The following is a 20,294-nucleotide window of genomic DNA, read 5'->3' as shown; positions in this document are numbered from 1 at the left end:
GAAACATGAGAGGGTGTTCAGTGGCTAGAAAATGGAGGGAGGGTGTTTCCAGGAGCAGGGAGGCAGGCCTGGAGGATCCATTCTGAGGCCTGCAGGTCACATTAAGTGGGAGGGGAGGGACCCCTGAGGGGAGGCTGGAGTGGTGAGGAAAGGCCGTGCAAGGCCTGATGGGTGTTGTTGAGCTATGGGGTTGATTCCATAGCAAAGAGTCTCCCCTAAAAAGTTTTCAGCCAAGCATGGTCTATTCACTTCTGCATTATAGAAAGCCCTAAAATTCTCCAATTCACGTGATCTCTGGCTCTCCCTTATTACTATGTCATTTGCAGCTAACCGATGTCAGCCAATCAGTGATGGATCACACATTCACTAAATGCATTAATTCTTGGCTACTTCTCTAACAGGGGCAGTAGAGTGTGAGTGTGTGTGTGTGCGTGCACGCCCACGTATGTGTGCTTGATCAGACCTTGATTATAAATTGCCTTCTGGACTCTGTGGTCCACTTCCCTTTGGTCTGGAGAGGAAGCATACATCATACTTGAATGTTTTATTTCATTACAACAAACATCCATATGGATAATTAGGATGAGGGCTATTAAATTTGTGGTAATAATGGCAATGGAAAGCCTCACGATCCTGAACTCCCTGCTAACAACTCACTCAAGTCCCTAAGTCCATATCCTGAGGAATAAAAGCTTCCTTGTTTCCTGGAAAAGAGAAGGAGTTTAGGTTTTGAAGAGCTGCGCCTTATCATAATTTCACAGAAGCCTGTAGAATGATTTGGAAGAAGACAGGGGAGCACCAGCTGGGTTTTATTAGGTAATTATTAGCAAATCCCTTTTTAATAACACCGATTTTAGTACCCTCTAAGAATTTTTTTTTAAGATTTTATTTATTTATTTGACAGAGACACAGCGAGAGAGGGAACACAAGCAGGAGGAGTGAGAGAGGGAGAAGCAGGCTTCCCGCTGAGCAGGGAGCCTGATGTGGGGCTTGATCCCAGGACCTGGGATCATGACCTGAGCCGAAGGCAGACACTTAACGACTGAGCCACCCAGGCGCCCCTAAGAATTTTTTTTTTAATAGTCCCTTCCCTCTTGTAAATTCTGTGCTAGAAGAGGACAGGCATTAAATAAAGCAATCTGATGCGCAAATACGGATTTACCAGTATACATCACTCAGGTAATATAATTAAAAACAAAATCTTTCCCCCAGAAAACCTCTCTATAACACTAGTAGAGAAAGAAAAACTCAGTGCTTAATTATTTAAAAAGCATTAAACCAGAACGTGATGCACAGCACAGTCAACCCGCTTAGAGAAGGCAAAGACAGATGCAATTTCACCTTTTTATAAAGCCAAGCAGATACAACCTGTTAACATACATGTTTTCAGGATAAAAGGTAACTAGTCCTCAAGACCATTCACCCTAGATTTAGCTGGTTAATTGAGGGCGACCATCTGGGTTAATTGGTTTTATGCACAGGAAAAATAAGCTCGCCTTATCTTCATGACAGAGGGAGCTTTGCAACTTGGAGCAGGTGCCGCTGAAGGTAGGCTCCTACCCTCCCACAGAAACTGGGAGATGAGGGAGCTGTCTCTCTTGACGATTACATTTCAAAGAGATGGCTCCCGTCCTTGAGAAAGACATTCCTGAGTCATAAAGCTGTCAAGAGCCTTATATAGTTTCTAAGAGGATTTTTTTTTTTTAAGATTTTATTTATTTATTTGACAGAGAGAGAGACAGCGAGAGAGGGAACACAAGCAGGGGGAGTGGGAGAGGGAGAAGCAGGCCCCCCACGGAGCAAGGAGCCCGATGCCGGGCTCGATCCCAGGACCCCGGGATCATGACCCGAGCCGAAGGCAGACGCCCAACGACTAAGCCACCCAGGCGCCCCTCTAAGAGGATTTACACACATTGCAGACACAGAGAAAATTTACAATTGTAAGATTTCTAAATGCTCTAGGAAAAGTAGAGTGAGGGGCTAGCTAGGTACAGACCCGGTAAAACTCCACCTCGCAGCAATAACAATCATACTAACAGTGGGAAGAGTTCACATAGTACTCACCATGAGGGAACTTATTTAACGCCCACCACAGCTGTATAGACAAGACTAGTCTACCCCCATTTTACACGTGAGGAAACTAGGCCAGGTCACGTGCCCAAGATCACAGAGCCAGTGAGTAGTAAAATTGAAGTTCACACCCAAACAGTCTGTGTCCATTGTCCCCAGTCTGAACCATTCGGCCATCCTGTCTCTGGGAAAAGTAAATGTTTCCATGATTTACTGTTGGTTAGTATATGTATGTGGTATTTCTGGAACGACATGGTGCTATTTATACGATTGTGCATTCAAAACAAAAAACTAACAAACGATAAAAACAACCTGCCAATATTTATTGACCTCTTCCTATTTGCCAGGTTTGCCTTTTAAGTCATAAACACCTTATAAGCATCATCTCAGTCACAATCTTCAGGAAGCCTTGGGAAGGGGGTACCCCCATTTTTCAAATGAAGTACAGAAATGTTCAAGAACTTCTCTAGAGTGACCCAACCAGTAAATGGTGGAATTAGAATTCAAAGCCAGAGAAAATGGCTTCAGAACACATACATTTAGCAATAAATTGTATGTCTCCAAGAAAATCAGGAAATTTATATTATCAAGGAAGGCCAGTTGACTCTCAAGAAAGTGGAGAAGAGAAAGCCTGTGAATTTGAGCTTGAGAGAGGGAGGGAGGGAAATGATACATATTATCAGTCTTACCCTGAACAGGAAGGGGAAGAAGCTCAGAGGCAGATGTGTGAGGCTGAATATTCAATATCAACAGAGACAAATTCATTATTTTGAGAAGCCAACACATTTGGGTTGCGTGATTTGCAATTTCATGTGCAGTAATACTCAATTTGGTTTTGCTTTTATTTATATTTGTAAAGGATTGTCATGACCACATAGTGAAGTGTTAGTCATGAGCTAGTTCATAAAATGGAAAGGCAAAACAATCATGAAAAATTTCAGAGGAGCGCAGGAGAAGTCGCTAAGCTGGGGCTGGCACATTAAGATTGACACAGGATTTATTAGTTCTTGTGCAATGCACTAAGAATTGAGGATGCTGACGTCCTACCCTGCCATGCGTATGTTTTTTGGGCTTCATTAATAAAAGCCTTTCAGCCTCTATGCAATATGGAATGGCTTCATGTTAAAACTGGACAGTGGATATTATTAGGATTAACAAACCAGCGCCAACATTCTATTGCGAACACTTCTACCAAGGAAATGTGCCTGTTTTCTTGCTGGCAATAGATTCTGCAGTATTTCTCAATGGGGACAAGAGGAAGAAAAGAGATGTTCATGAATTAACACTCAAAATTCCTTCTCATGAATTACTTACTTCCTAGAAAATGTCACATGAGAAAGCGTTGAGCCTGCTGTCAGTCCAGTCGTCTGCTGCATACAGGACTAATGCACAGTTATCAGCACCTGATTCTTAGGCCACTCTCTGCCCCTTCTCAGTTAGAAGATCTACGGGAGTAGCCAGAAGAATAGTTTAGCAAATATCCTCCAACCCTCCATATGAAAATCAATATCTCAGATCTAAAGGGAGGTAGGACACAGAAAAAGATAGTGAGAAAGGCAGAGAATATAAAGATTTTTTTTTAAGTTTATTTTTTTTAGTACTCTCTGCACCCAGTGTGGGGCTCCAACTCACAACCCCAAGATCAAGAGCCACATGTTCCTCCAACTGAGCCAGCCAGGCACCCTGGTGTTTTGTTTTGTTTTGTTTAAAGAAAAAGAAGAACCTAGGGGAAGAAAGGAAGAAAATGTGGCAGGACTGTCTCAGATGGTACATTTTTCATTTCCCAGATACCTCTTTACATATTTGTACTACTATATATTTAGTTAAAGCCAAGTGTTAAAATCTCCATCTGCGGGCTGAGGGTGAGAGAGCCCCTCACCCACCTCCGCTCCTTCATGGCAGTGGAAGGAATGGAAAGCCTCTAGAAGTCTGCACTGAGTTTGCAAGTCACTGAGTACCTCTACTAAGTTGCTCAATATTTGTTTTTCATGAATGCCTGTGCCTGGTTTGGTTTCATTCAACAAACAACTTTTGAGCACCTATGATATACCAAGCACCTCATTAAGTTGGGAATACAAAGGTGAAGAGGACACAGTGTCTGACTCAGGGAGTGCAGTCCAGGACCTTGGCATCACCTGGGAGATAGACATGCAAATTCGCAGGCTTTACCTCAGACCTACTGAGTCAAATTCTGCACTTTTAACAAGATCACCAGGTGATTCTGAGACAAATTGAGGTTTGAGAAGCACTGACCTGGTAGATTATTGGCAGGGACAGGGAGGTCCTCTTCTATTTCTTAACTCTTCCATTGTGTCGACCAAGAAAGAATTCCCTGAAAATTTAAGCCAACAGGCATTTATTTGGGCAGTTAGAATTGCAATTCAGGAGACACAGACTCAGGTAGAAACCTGACTCTTGTTCTGAGGAAGACAACAGAAGGGGTAGAATTCTAAAGGCTACAGGTCAGGAGTACAGTTCTTATTTAGGTCCTCTATATAAAACAGAGATTGAAAGTAGGTTAACTAGGGGGCACCTGGGTAGCTCAGTGAGTTAAGTATCTGCCTTTGGCTCAGGTCATGATCCCAGGGCCCAGTGATTGAGCCTCTCATTGGGATCCCTGCTTAGCTGGGAGTCTGCTTCTCCCTCTGCTTCTCCCTCGGCCTCTCCCTCCGGCTTATATTCTCGCATGCTCTCTCTCTCTCAAATAAATAAAATCTTTAAAAAAAAAAATAAAGTAGGTTAACCAGGATTGGTTGGGTATGCAAATGAGGGACGGAAACTTGTGGAATCATTGGTTCCTTTTGGAAAAATGTTAATGATTCCATCTGAAACCACAGAAAGCGAAACCATAGATATGGGGGAGCTACTATACATTTTCCTTCTTTCCTATCCCTATCCCTCAACTCCCTATCCCTCTGCCTCAGCAGCCTTTACTAACACTGTAGATGCCACCAAGCAGGCAGTCACATGCACTAGCTCAGTCCCAAATAAGAATTTGGATGCAAAGTAAATTATAGGATGCAGAAAGAAGGACTGGTGTGGCCTTTCTGCTAGGGTAAGAAGGCCTTAGAGAATCTAGACGGCCTGGTGACTGGGCGGTAGCTTCCTATCCGGCTGTCTTCCTAGAGCACTGCGGTCGGGGCTGGGGAGTGTGCTGGTGGGGATTGTGAGTGGGACGGTGGCGTGCAAGTAAAGATTTAGCACGTGAAGGTGAAGTATACCCTGGCTTTCATCAACCCACCGGTCAATTACACAACAACTACAACAAATTCAGACCCTCTGATCACCTATAAAGCTAGTGGTAATCAAACTGCAGCCAAAATCAGTATTGGACTTTTTTTCTTAATTCAGCGCCAAAGTATGTTGTGAGCATGCACTTAGTTTCAGCCCAGATCCAAACCCCCTGCGGTCAGAGGGACAAACTAATGATCACCTGGAGAGAGACTATGGATGCAATAGGAAAGTGGAAGTTGGGGTTTCCGGTGTTGCTTCTCTAGAAATTGGGTCAGGAGGGAAAAACAAGTCAGAGACAGTGGCACGCTCTCTGCCCCGGGAGCACTGTGTCAGCTGTCCAGCCACACTGGTCATTTACAGTGTACTGAATACAGTGAATCTAAACCAGCCCAAGAAAGGGCATTTGCCCACTGTTCCAGCTCTCTATGCCACGTTAACAAACTATCCCAAACCTTTGTGGCTTAAAACCATGTCAAAGTTCTGCTGGAGGGGCGCCTGGGTGGCTCAGTCATTAAGCGTCTGCTTTCGGCTCAGGTCATGATCCCAGGGTCCTGGGATCGAGCCCCACATCGGGCTCCCTGCTCAGTAAGAAGCCTGCTTCTCCCTCTGCCACTTCCCCTGCTTGTATCCCCTCTCTCACTATGTCTCTGTCAAATAAATAAATAAAATCTTTAAAAAAAAAAAAAAGTCTGCTGGAAAAACTCACACCCATTAGGATTGCTACTGACAACCACTTTTGTTATATCTCACAATTGTGTGGATCAGGAATTCAGGAAGGGCCCAGCTGGGCAAGTCTCCTGCCCCGTGTGGCATCAACTAGGGTCACTTGGCGGCCTTCAGCAGGTGGCTGAATGGCATGGAGGGTCCAAGATGACTTCCCTCACATGTGGGCCCCTTGGAATAGAAGGCTGGAGAGCTGGGCTCAGCTGGGCCTCTCTTGCTCTCCATATGCTACCACGGCCTCACCCATATGGTCACTCCAGCAGAGGAATCAGAAACCGCCTGTACTCCAAAGATGTTCAGAGAAGGCAAATCAAAACCACATTGCGATGTCGCCTCACACTCATTAGGATGGCTACAGTTACATTACAAAAAATCAACTCAGCACATCTTAAAGATTTAATTTGCTTTATTAATCGATTCATGAGTTGGGCAGATCTCATCTCACAAGTAGAGGGGAGTTCCAAAGGGGTACAGAAAAGAAAATGTTTTTAAAGGTAGAGAGGGAGCAGAAAAAAGGAAATTACTAGCAAAGAATCCATTGTTTTAGGCACAGTCACCCGGGCGAATGGAAAGGATCTGTCAGTAAGTTTCCTTCTGCTGACCGGGTAATTCCCATGCTGACTGGTTAAAGGTTAAAATTGCAGTTAGGTTGGGGCTCCTGGCTGGCTCAGTGGAGTGTGTGACTCTTGATCTTAGGATGTGGGTTCAAGCCCCACATTATGTGTAGAAAGATTACTTAAAAATAAAATCTTTAATAAAAAAAAATTGCAGTCAGGTTAAGGATTAAGTCTTGGTTTACTGAGGGCGCCTGGATGGCTCAGTCTGTTAAGCATCTGCCTTTGGCACAGGTCATAATCTCGGGGTCCTGGGATTGAGCCCTGTGTCAGGATCCCTGCTCAGCAGGGAGTCTGCTTCTCCCTCTCCCTCTGCCCCTCCTCCCCACTTGTGCTTTCTCTCTCACTCTCCCTCAAATAAATAAATAAAATCTTAAAAAAAAAAAAAGTCTTGGTTTACTGACTTAGGGCCTTAACCTAACTGACACCATTTGGGGCCTATAGTTTTACTTTTAACACTACCATCCCCCCCAACCAAAAAAAGCAGAAAGTAAGTGTCAGAGAGACATGAAGAAATTAAAACCTTTGTGCAGTGTTGATAGGATCATGAGATGGTGCAACAATATGGAGGTTTCTCAAAGAATTAAAAATAGAACTACCATATGATCCAGCAATCCCACTTCTGGGTATATAGCCAAAAGAATTGAGAGCAGGGTCTTGAAGAGGCATTTGCACACCCGTGTTTATCACACTACAACCCAAAATAGGGTTTGCCTGTTGGTGGGTGCTGAGCCAAAAGACACAACCAGGCCAAAGAGTAGAAAAGGAAGGATTTCACTTGCAACAAGTAAGAACACCAGAGATATTTCCCAAAGCAGCATCTCCCTGAACAACAAAATTGGAGCAATTTTAAGCTAAGAGTGCATGCATATTCATGGAAGGGCCGGGCCAAGGAGCGTCCCATATGAAATTGGGGCAAAAGTCATCGTAAGTTAACAGGGTCCAGGTCCTGGGTGATTGAAGTCACAAGGCTGGCAAGGGTTGGCATCATTCAGTCTCTGGCTCCAAGTAATCCAGTGTTCAAGTGCTCAAAGTGGCTTCTATACTGCAAAACAACTCAAGAATGTGTGTGAGGTCAATTTTCCCTTTTGAAATAGCACTGAGAGTTTTACCACCAATTCATTGTCTCTGATATGGTGAGGTTATCTTCCTGGCCTGGTCGTAGCTGTTCCCTTAAAATCATCAACTACTGAAGTCTCTTTTTCTACAGTTTTCACTGTAGAAATATCCCAGGAAGTTCTGCAAGATATGTGCTTAGGCAAGTAATGCTGGTCAGGCATTAATCACAAAACAGCTGGGGACCTACAATGACTTTGACAATGACAATGACTTTTCTTATGTCAAGAAAGCATCGGGGAATGGGGCGCTTGGGTGGCTCAGTCGTTAAGCGTCTGCCTTCAACTCAGGTCATGATCCCAGGGTCCTGCTCAACAGGAAACCTGCTTCTCCCTCTCCCACTCCCCCTGCTTGTGTTCCATCTCTTGCTATATCTCTCTCTGTCAAATAAATAAATGAAATCTTTAAAAAAATTTTTTTAAATAAAAAATATATGTAAAAAAAATAAAGAAAACATTGGGGAGGAGGAATTCCTGTCCCCTCAAAGTTCCTTCTAGCTGGACTAAAAATCAAATTGCCTTGAGACAGATTGACAGGAGAAAATCAAATTTAATAGGCGTACGCCGGGGAATCCACGTAAACATGGAAATCCCAAAGATGGGCAAAATGGGATATAGATGTCATTCTGGGGGTAGGGGCCTGGAACATCAGAGGAATGCATACAGAGCGATAAGAAGAGCAAATGTTTGATAATTAGATGTTTGCCCTTCCATACAGATGGGTCACTCAGATAAAATTGATCTATGTTAATAACTTATTCTGGGGGCGCCTGGATGGCTAAGTCGTTGAGTGTCTGCCTTCGGCTCAGGTCATGATCCCGAGGTCCTGGGATCGAGCCCCACATCGGGCTCCCTGCTCTGTGGGAAGCCTGCTTCTCCCTCTCCCACTCCCCCTGCTTGTGTTCCCTCTCTCACTGTGTCGCTCTCTGTCAAATAAATAAATAAAATCTTTAAAAAAAAACACACAACTTATTCTGGAAAAGACCCCCAATTTAGATTCTTCTGTGTGGTTAAGGGAGGGACAGAAGTTTCTCTTGAGGCTGCAGAGTCATGAGAAGACAGACACCATATGATTCCCCTCACAGGAGCTATCTAAAGTTGTCCAACTGGTAGAAACAGAAGGAATGGCAGTTACCGAGGAACGGGGGAAGGGGGAAAAAAGGAGTGTTGTTTCAGGGAAATGGAGTTTCAGACTTGCAAGATGGAAAAGTTCTGGAGATTTGTCTCACAACGATGTGAATATACTAAACACTCCTGAACGTCAAAGTGGTTAAGATGGTGAATTTTATTTTATGTGTTTTTGCCACAACAAAAAATAAACTGCCAGTACTCTTTTTTTTCTTTTCTTTTCTTTTTAAGATCTATTTATTTATTTTAGAGACGAGAGAGAGAGCTCTGTGAGTGGGGGGAGGGGCAGAGAGAGAGAGAATCTCAGACAGATGCCCTGCTAAGCAGGGAGCTGGACTCCGGGCTTGATCTCACAACCCATGAGATCATGACCTGAGCCAAAATCACCAGTCGGAGGCTGAACCGACTGAGCCACCCAGACGCCACCGCCAGGTCCCTCAAAGCCTAGATTCAAAGGGAGAGGAACAGAGACAACCCCCCCCCCCGCCCCGCCCCGCAAATGAGAAGAAAGCTAAAGAATCTACAGCCGTCTTTAACGTGCTCTGCCCACCGTGGGGCACATCACGTCTAGAGCACCTGGGGACACAGAAAGCGAGACTTTACTTCCAGGGGCCTGTGTCAGCCTCCTGGGCAGGAAGGCTGTCAGGAGGCCCCATGAGAGGTGGGTGTGGTTTGAAACAATGGAGTGGGAAGAAAGGCAAAGCTTATAGAGTCAATGAGAAAAAATGGTCTGGAACGCCTCCCTTCCTCATTTTCACAGCAAAGATTCAGGAGCCATTGTGCTAAAAGCTCCCAGCAAGCGTTTTTCTCACTCCGACCCCTGCCCGCCCCCCACCGCCCCCCCCCAGCTATCCTGGGGCGGTGGGGGCTCCGGGCCCTCATTGAATGGGTTGATAGGAACAGTGAGCAGAAGCGGACCACAGGAGACCTTTCAAAGTCCGCAAACAGGGAAAATTCAACAACGCAGCATTTAGATAGTCTGGACAATGTGGCCATTATAAATGGTGCTCTCCGGAGCAGTGATTCAAATGACAGCTCCGCAAAGGATTTGCAAAGAGCCCTTTAGAAATGGAACATGGGCAACTCAGAGCCCCATGACATGTTACAAGGACAAACCCGACTGAACAAAGACCCAGAGCAGTGTTGAATGACTTATTTATTCAGTCCTGCTCTGTACAAACCTGGGAGAATATGACATCTGTTAAATTGCCTCCCCTGAAGGGTGCATGGGAAATGGGAGCGAAAGTGCAGAAAAGAAACAGTGTTTTACAAAGCGGGGATCACAGGGTAACCACACGCCATTCTGCAGGCAGCCCCGATGTCCCAGTCGTTGGCCTGAAGAAATGATGGCCACATCCGGAGAGGGAAACCCGGCCTTTCATCCTCTTCCACCTAGCGGCTTCCCAAATCTGTGTGCAGGGCCCACACTGCCCAAGCCCTCACTGTGCTTGCTCTTTAAGTCATCCTAGTGGCATTCTCATGTTGCTGCTCCCGGCAAAGTGTTTTCCTGATACTGTGGGGGGAGTGTTTGTGTTCCAGTCCCCACCGGCGCGAACATACTGGTTATTTTTAGCCTTGGAGTCTGCAGGATTCTCAAGTACCCTGGGATGAATGTCTAAGGAGCTCAGACTCCAAGCAGATATTCCCGGGAGGCCCGGTGATGAGCAGCCAGTTCGAGGCACAACAAGTACCTCATGAGCCAAATGGCAGGAGGTCCTCGCCCCACTCCGGAGAGTGAGCGCCTCCTTCAGTCTTGTACCCTGGGAGCCTCCCCGGCCCCACCCAAGTCCAGCTGGCTCTCTGGCTCTTCTCATTTCCCGTTCACTCCTCAGCTCCCTGCCCAGCCTTGCCACTGCAGGTGGGGAGTGCAGTTCCAAGGCTAACCAAGTCAACAAAGAAGAGACCTTGAAGAGGGAAAGGCTGACTAATCAATGGTGAGGTCAGGGAGGGATCCAGTGAGGGATCCACTCACATGGAGGATATGGGTGACCCAAGATGACAGCAGATCCAAGAAGGATTGGTGGTGACTGACCCACCTTGGGCAGCCACTAACTGAGTTAGACCCCCGATGGTGGGGTGTGAACAGGAACCTTGTGAGATTGGCCTCAGCAGTTCCCTTCCTACAAGAAGGCTAAGGATCTTCCCAGGGAGATGCCTACCCTGCAGGAAGCTGCCTTCTCCTCCTCAGGCTTGGTTGTCAGTGCTGGGGGGGCCGGGGGGGTTGCTGACTGAAAGCCCCTCCAGCCCTGTCTGCTCTCTTCCCAGCCCACTGTGATGTCATAAAGCCAAATCAAGCAGCTTAGAGCCAGGGAAAAAGTGGGAGTCTCTGGTTCCTGGATGCCAACAAATGGTTCACACCAAAGCAGGCTTTTCTATCATGAAATCAGGGGTATATTTATTTGCAGACATCAAGAAAATGAGGGCTACCTTCTTGCCTCCCTCTTCCCCTGCTTCACCCACATAGGGCCCTGGCACTTCCGTATGCTACCTGCTCTTCCATGCGCACACCCACCTTTTCAAAACCCATTCCCCTCTCCTGCTTCATGTATTTATAACCTGCACCCACTCCTCCCTCTCCCCCACCCCAGTTAGCACCTTTCATGGATTTTAGTGGAAAACCCAGACATTTCACTCTGTGCATTTGAAATACAAAAATATTTGGAGTGAAGAATGCTAGAGCAGTGGAATCATGGACACACAAACCCGACTTTGGATTCCATCTCGCAAGACCGCCTCCGGGGCAGCAGAACAGAGAGCGCTCAAGGTTCAGAAGCACCTGTAGCTCGGTGTAAAACCCATGCGTTGCCTTTGTTGCTTTTAATAATATCCGAAGAAAGCATTCCCTTCCATAGGACTTCTACCAGCGTGATGCAATCTCAGAGAATCACTACAGATTAATCATCATTAGGACATGATCACATTTCAATTATCCTCTGTGTAGTCTGGGTACATTAAAGCAACTGAGTTCTCTCGCTGAGAGAAGTTCATTAGAACTGTAATGTGCATAAGATATTTTAAAGTGTTTTCAAGTGTATTGGAAAACAACAAGGGGATAAATGCTAGAAACAACAGAATCTTCCAGAGGTTTCTCTAGCACTCATTCAGAAACCATAATCTTATCTTGTGATGTGGGAACGGGGGCTGTAACTAAATAATGGACCAATTGTTTTATTATCATTTGTAGTTTCTAAGTACTCTGTGATGAAAACCCAACGGGCTGTTTCCTTTCAGCCCAAATCTGGCCATCTAGATGCATTTACCCATCTTCACAATATATAAGGACGCTTAAACCCTGGTTAACAGTGCCAAAGTGTATGGAAATCATCCAAAGAAAGGAGTCAATCATACTATTTGTAGTCTAGTTGTATCAATACAGGAATCGTGGGGCGCCTGGGTGGCTCAGTCGTTAAGCGTCTGCCTTTGGCTCAAGTCATGATCCCAGGGTCCTGGGATCGAGCCCCGCGTCGGGCTCCCTGCTCGGCGGGAAGCCTGCTTCTCCCTCTCCCACTCTCCTGCTTGTGTTCCTGCTCTCGCTAACTCTCTCCCTCTGTCAAATAAATAAAATCTTTAAAAAAAAAAAACAAAAAACAAAACAGGAATCGTCCCTAGTAGTGTGCTGGACAAAAGGAAAAGCAGCTTATCCCCTGAGAATTTGTCCTAAAGAAAGAATTTAAAAGAACAAACAGAGCTTTATATGCAAAGATATTTATTCTTGATAAATTTTTTAAAAATGGGAAACCTACCTACAATCTGCCAGTGGTCAAACAGTTGAGAATGGGAACTGGGCATGGAATGAAAGGAATGAGAACGGAATGGAATATTCTGCAGCTCTTGGAAACTGATGCTAATGGGACACCTCGCGGGCTCAGTCGGTAGAGCATGCAACTCTTAATATCAAGATTGTGAGTTCGAGCCCCATGTTGGGTGTAGAGATTACTTCAAAATAAAAAATCTTTAATAAAAAGAAAAGGAAATTGATGCTGATGATGCAGAGTGGAAATGTAGAAAATTGTTTTTAATATGTTAAAAATGTCATGTATTCTGTGATTCCAACTGTATAAAATAAGTGCACATTTAGATATGGAACGGAAAGATACATAGGGAAGAAAGCAATGTCTCCTTTGCAGCTGTTACAATGTTGATTGTATAATAAATAAATAACACTTGGAAAGCAAAGGAAAACGCTCAAGTGAGACATTTTCTGTGCCAGGCAGAAAAATCGTTGATGCTTGGGATCATTTCACATTCTTCCTTGCTCCTTCAAAGCAGCCTATAATCTTCACCCGGATGTGGGGAACACACATGTCTGGGTGATGGGGGCTCCCCTTGCCGGGAGACTGTGCTGTTTGTTTATGGAACAGGAGCCTCAAACTTTTCAGTCATCTCTGATAACAAATCTAAAGTGCCTTCAAACCATTTGCTGGTGTGGGTTTTCTGTGACAGCTATGCACAAAAATCTTGCTGACCGAAAATGATGTATTTTTTCTTTCTCTTTCTCTTTCTCCTCCCCCTGCCCCCCCACCCCTGTCTGCAGTTCTGCTAAGCCAATATTCTCTAGAATGAGCACAAAACAAATCAAATAACAGCTAAACAAATTGAATAAGAGCTTTTGTACATCAACATCAAGAAGGAAGACTTGGGAGAAATCAGAGTACAGAGACAGATCTGGACAAGAGTGAACCATCTACTTGTCAAGGCACCTTCTAAATCTGGATGGGCAGAGATGGGAGTGATTTTCTGGAAGGAGATGTGATAGCGGATTAAACACCAGCTCAAGGGAAGCTATCATCGAATAAGATCAGATCACATTCATGAGAAATCACATTCAGGAAATATTTTAAGAAAGAGGAATATAAACGTGCTAGAATTAACATGTAAAATATGTATGTACTGAGGTTTGTAAACTGTCCTTTTTTAATCAAACCGAAAACAAAAAGCTTTAATCTTTCAACCTTATTTTAAAAAAAAAAGGCAGTCAATCCTAAATTATTCCTCTCTCAACAGCCAAGAGGCTGATCAAGCATCATTTACAGAGGAAGATGGCTTAGGAAAATGCCTCTGCGTATTTTCACAGGAGCCCTGATCCTCGGTTCCCCATCTCTGCCGTGTGTTTATTTCACTGTGTAATTAGTTACAACCACTCAGTTAAGAGATGTAACACTTCAAACTTTTTATGGAGTCTGTGTTCAGTTTAGTCTGTCTGTACAAGTTATTACTGAGAAAGTGTTTCTGACATATACTATAACTCCATCAAGCTGTATATTACAGGAAGTACATCTTTACATCATAGGTCCCCGAGCAACATAGCTCTCCCTATCTTTCAGGAAACAGCATCAAGGAACTCTGAAAAATATAGAAAGCTCATTTCACCTTGGATGCTCACATGTAATATATAGACTGCTATTAAATAAATACTTTTTTCTAATTCTCCCTAGTAAATGCATAGGAATTTAATATACTTTATAAATAGGCATCTAAAAGCTCTCCTCTTTTTTTTTTCTATTTCTTTGCTGTACATGTCGTCAGAAATCCATAGCCTTTCTTTCCCTTACTAACAGGTACTCATTTCTGTTTAAGAAAAAAAATCATTCCATTAAACCTATTTCTAAATGATAGTAAGTGGTACTAACAAAATAAATAATAATAGCCTTAGAAATAAATGAATATATACGTATACAGGTCAAGAAAATTGGTAGGAGTAAGTTGCCTGTTTGTTTACTAATGTTGGTTTTTCAAGAATACTCAGATTTCTTTGAGTGGGTGGACATTTGGAAGTAGTTAAAACTGGTCAGTTGTCTTCAGCAATGTTTTGCTCCCAGGCTTCCCCCCCATCCCCCTCATCACATATCTTGCCAATATCCAACAGCAGAAAAATACGTTATACTGAAGTAGCCACCTTCTTGAGAATGGGCACAAGCTTAAAACATACATGCGGGGGGAGTAATCGGTGTGAGCCAAACTATGTCCTATACCCGAGCAGAAAACATGGACATGTAGAATGCCTTCATTTTTAGACTCAAAATTAAGATCAAATTAGCATACATCCCTGGAACACCAGATGGAGGATAAGACAAAAAGTGATACAGATAGGAGTTGATTTCTTGTTCCCTGTCTCTATTAAGACAACTCTCCCATTTTTGCCAAATGTTCCTGGTACAACTATCTTTTCACCATAAACGAGATTATGTTTTAAATGGCTAAGAGTATATTACAGGTATGCTCAAATGAGTGATCCCCAAATCACAAAGGTATGGGTTTTCTAAAGAACCAAATTAAGGAAATACTTATTATCTCTAAAGGATTAGCCATTCTGGGAGTTACCTGTTAACATTAAATATTAGCTCTCCCGCTGCATTCCAAACACCCTCCTTACTAAATTTAATTACACACAACTTTTCAAGAATTCATCTTTTATTTAAAGGGAGGTACCTCTCTATCTACAAGAAAATTAGAAAGTGTTGGTTTTCTCTAATCCATGTAAATTACAGATTTAGGACTCCACTGGGAGTCCTACATCACTGATAGTGATGTTTACAAAAATGAAAAAGTGCTTCCTATCCACATACAAATGTTTTGTGAAATTGTTTTCCATAAAACCTAAGTGTAATTTAGCAAACCACAATACTCTGAGGATGGGTCATTGATGATGTACCATTTGTATGTATAGGTAACACACCTGTAAATCACTAAGTGTCAAGAAGTATGTTTTTATCTTTTTAAAAAAAAAAAAAAGTGACTCCCTTTCTCATTCTCTTCCGTTGTAGTGTGTCCAAAAAGTTGTGTGTAATTTTTTTAAGGTCCAGGAAATGTAAAGAAATTTGTTGGAATAACCGAATTTCTGTAAAAAAATTAAAATAAAAATAAGATTTTGTTATTTAAAAGAGGGCTTGGTGATGTGGCACACATTCAGTGCATTCAGTGTCTTTGTCCAGTGAGCCAGTGACGGCGTGACGATTTGATCAAAACAGCTATCTTCAGAAAATCTCTTATGTAGGGGCGCCGGGGTGGTTCCGTTGGTAAAGCGTCTGACTCTTGATTTCGGCTCAGGTTGTGATCTCGGGGTCGGGAGATCCAGCCCTGCGTCGGGCTCCACACTGAGTGTGGAAGCTGCTTAAGATTCTCTCGCCTCCTCTCTCTCTCCCTGACCCTCTCCCCCAACTCCGTGTGCACACACCCGTGCACACGCTCTCTCTCTTTCTAACAGCAACAAAACAAAAAGAAAAAAAGAAAATCTCCTTTCTGTCAGATTCCATAATGTCCACCAACAGCAGACATTTATTAGGACCCTCATTTAGAAGGCATGATTAACATCCCCCAATCTCTTCTAGCCAGTATAGACATACCTCAAGCTGAATCTTCATATACTCAGCAGAATGAAATCAGTAAGCAAATAGCTGGACTGTTCAAGTAAAACTTGACCTGAAATACTCAATTTCTCAATCTCCACTTGGCAAATTGAAAATAGCCACCTGCTCCTCAGACATGAGCAAGCCTTTTCCAAAGGTTCATATTCAGTGTGTGCTGTCCAGATGGATTCCAGTGCCCCCTCTGTCACTTACTAGAGGATTCTGAACACCTCTCAGCCTCAGTGTCCTTATCCATAAAATGGACACAAATAATAATACTGGCCCCACAGTGTTGTGAGGACATACATTAAATTAGAGCATTGTTATGCCTGACTGGTAAGAGATATTCAGTGAATGTTAATTCCTTGCCCTCCTACTACATGCAAGACATTGAAGGAAGAAAAGAAACATAAAATACAGCTGCTTGCAAAACACTGAGGCTACTTAGAGTAACATAAGCAGGGATTGAAAAATTAGATGCCTAGAGTGGCCAGGTAGATAAGTAAATTGACAAAGCAAAACAAGCTGGGTTAGGGAGATAATAGGAAGTAATGGGCACTTCGGAGCACGAGAAAGCCCAGGTCCCGTCTAAAGAGAATAAATAGCCAATACTCAGTTCTAGTCATTCAACAAACATGTGCTGAGTCCCTACTCTGTGCCCGGAACTGTTCTAAATCCTGAGAAGATAGTGGTAAACTAGACAATCAAGGTCCCTGCTCTTAGAAGTCTTAGGTTCTAATAGGAAAAGAGACCATCAGCCCAGAAATGTCAGCTAAGAATAGATGCCCTCGAGAGAATGCAAACATGATGATGTGAGAGACATGGAGAGGCTGATCGGGGAAAGCAGCTATGAAAAGGTGGCATTTAAAGTGAGATCTGGGAGCGCCTGGGTGGCTCAGTCGTTAAGCATCTGCCATCAGCTCAGGTCATGATCTCAGGGTCCTGGGATCAAGCCCCGCGTCAGGCTCCCTGCTCATTGGGAAGCCTGCTTCTCCCTCTCCCACTCCCCCTGCTTGTGTTCCCTCTCTCACTGTGTCTCTCTCTGTCAAATAAATAAATTAGAAATCTTTAAAAAATAAAAATAAATTAAAAAAAATAAAGTGAGATCTGGGGGCACCTGGGTGGCACAATCAGTTGAGTGGCCGACTCTTGATTTTGGCTCAGGTCATGATCTTGGGGTCATGGGATCGAGCCCAATGTCAGGCTCTGCGCTGGGTGTGGTGTCTGCTTGAGATTCTCTTCCTCTGCCCCTCCCCCAGCTCTCTAAATAAATAAATAAATAAATAAATAAATAAATAAATAAATAAAATCTTAAAAAGATAAATAAATAGAGATGGAAATAAGAACGAGCCAGCCCTGTGAAGAAAGGGGGAAGATCCCATGCCACACACAAGTGTTTTATCTTTAAAAAAAAAAAAAAGTGACTCCCTTTCTCATTCTGTTCTGTTGTATTGTGTCCAAAAAGTTGTGTGTAATTTTTTTTTAAGTTGTTTTTTTTTTTAATTTGAGACAGAGAGAATGAGAGACAGAGAGCATGAGAGGGAGGAGGGTCAGAGGGAGAAGCAGACTCCCCGCCGAGCAGGGAGCCCGATGCGGGACTCGATCCCGGGACTCCAGGATCATGACCTGAGCCGAAGGCAGTCGCTTAACCGACTGAGCCACCCAGGCGCCCACTTGTGTGTAATTTTTTTAAGGTCCAGGAAATGTAAAGAAATTTGTTGGAATAACTGAATTTTTGTAAAAAAATTAAAATAAAAAGGGGGAGACACAAGTGTAGAGGTTCTAAGGCAGGATTAAGGTCATTGCCCTTGAGGAGCCGCCAGGCAGCAGAGGCCGGTGACTGGAGCTGAGCCAGGAATGAGGTAGGCCAGGATGGTTGGTACTGTTGTCAAGTATGAGGCAAAGCCATTGGAGTGTCTTAAGGGGAGAGAGATGCAAGCTAATTTATCATTTTAAAGATTACTCTCGGCTTCTGCATCTAGCAGTATAAACCTGATACTCTAAAAAGCCTTCCTTACTCAATACTCTCAGGTCTTGGATAAATTACAGTGAGCTTATTTTTAATACACAGCTTAGCTTGCAAGAAAGTAAGAGAAATCCCAAAGGCATTAAAAAAGAAGAGTAAACTGAAAACTGAGCAGGAAGTGTAAACAAATGCAGAAACTGGGATTGCCAGTACACAAATGCATATATCAGAGCAGGGAGTGGGAGGCTGAGCCTTGGGCCACTGGAAGTGGATTAACTGAATTTGAGAGTCCCCACCATAAAGTAGGACACTTGAAAAAGGCTGCAACCTTCAGACAAGTGCAGCACGGGAAAAATGTTCATGCTAGCAAACAAAAGTCTTGTCAAGAATTCCATCTCCAGGGGTGCCTGGGTGGCTCAGTCATTAAGCGTCTGCCTTTGGCTCAGATCATGATCCCAGGGTCCTGGGATCGAGCCCCGCATCGAGCTCCCTGCTCAGCGGGAAGCTTGCTTCTCCCTCTCCCACTCCCCCTGCTTGTGTTCCCTCTCTCGCTGTGTCTCTGTCAAATAAATAAGTAAAATCTTAAAAAAAAAAAAAAAGAATTCCATCTCCACATTAGCTCTAGATGGAGTTGGCAGGGGAAGAGGGGGAGAAAGAAAAGGAAGAATAGTTACCCTCTGAAATGTTTAACCCATGTATATGCACCCCCCACCCCCGGTCTGGAATTCAATCTTACACTATATGCTCAAAGAAACTTCAAACCAAGAAATTAAAGAATTTGCCAGAGCCCTGGTAGCTGGCAAATTTAAATATACATCTTTTCGGAAGGAAAGCATCTTTATAACAAAGATCTCACCAATTCAGCTCCAAAAAGTATGTATCCACAATATTTTATTACTACGCATACAAATAAACCATGAGAGAGAATCAGCAGAAATCATGAACGACAGACTTATTGCCCCATAGATTTTAGATACTGCAATTACCAGACATGGAATATAAAATAACCATGTTTTATATGTAAAAGAAATAAAGATGGTATCTAAAACATAAACAATATAAAGAAGCCAGTAGATATAATCACTTAGACTTGAAGAAAAAGAAAAAAAAATTCTTAGAATTGAAAAATATAATCATTGAAATTTAAAACATGATGTATCAGTTAAATATAAATTAGGTATAACTAGAAAGAGAACTTGTCAACTAGAAGACAGATCTAAAGAAATTACCTAGAATGAAATACAGAAAGCCAAGAGATTGGAATATGAAAAGCGGTTCAGCAACAGAGAAGATAAATATGTCTAATCAGAGTTCCAGTAGGAGAAATAGAATAAGCGAAAGACAATATTTGAATAGAAATTGGCTGAAATGTTTCCATAAATGATGAAAGGTATGAATCCACACATAGAGGAAGCACAATAGTAATCACGCAAGATAAATAAAAAGTAAATTCAAACATGACAGTAAAGTGTAGACCAAAGAAAGAGGAAGTACCATGAAAGTAACCAAAGAGAAATGGCATACCACCTACAAAGGAATCATTTCTAAACTGATCATAAATACCAGAGACATTAGCATATATATCCAAAGTGCCAAAGTAAAATAACTCTCGGTCTAAAATTGTGTTTCAGCAAAACTTTTCTAAGACCAGAAGTGAAATACAGTCATCCTGAGATGAACAAAGCTAAAGGGATTACCAGCAATAAAGCTACACAGAAGGAATTTCTGAAAATGAACTGAGAAGTAAGGTTCAAGATGCAAAAAAGAATAGAGAGCAAAGAATTTGGTACCTATGTGGGTATATCTAAACAAGCATTGTACAAAATAATAATAAAACATCAAATTTACAGAATTAAAAAAAAAAGACAACTAAGATACTGGATAACAATACCATGTCAAGTGAGATGAGATGACCAGAGTTTAAGGCATTTATGTTAATTGGAAAGAGAGTTAAGATACAGATTAATAATAGTAATCACTAGCAATTGTTTATTTATAATGTGCCAGGTATATGTACCAATTCATTTAACCCCCATAACAACCTTATGAGTTAGATACTATTGTTATCCTCAGCTCACAGATGGTTTAAATAATTTAC

This window comes from Mirounga leonina, unplaced genomic scaffold (assembly GCF_011800145.1).
Source record: "Mirounga leonina isolate KUSES-001 unplaced genomic scaffold, KU_Mleo_1.0 Mir_174, whole genome shotgun sequence".
NCBI lineage: Eukaryota > Metazoa > Chordata > Mammalia > Carnivora > Phocidae > Mirounga > Mirounga leonina.
This window is presented reverse-complemented; position numbering follows the sequence as displayed.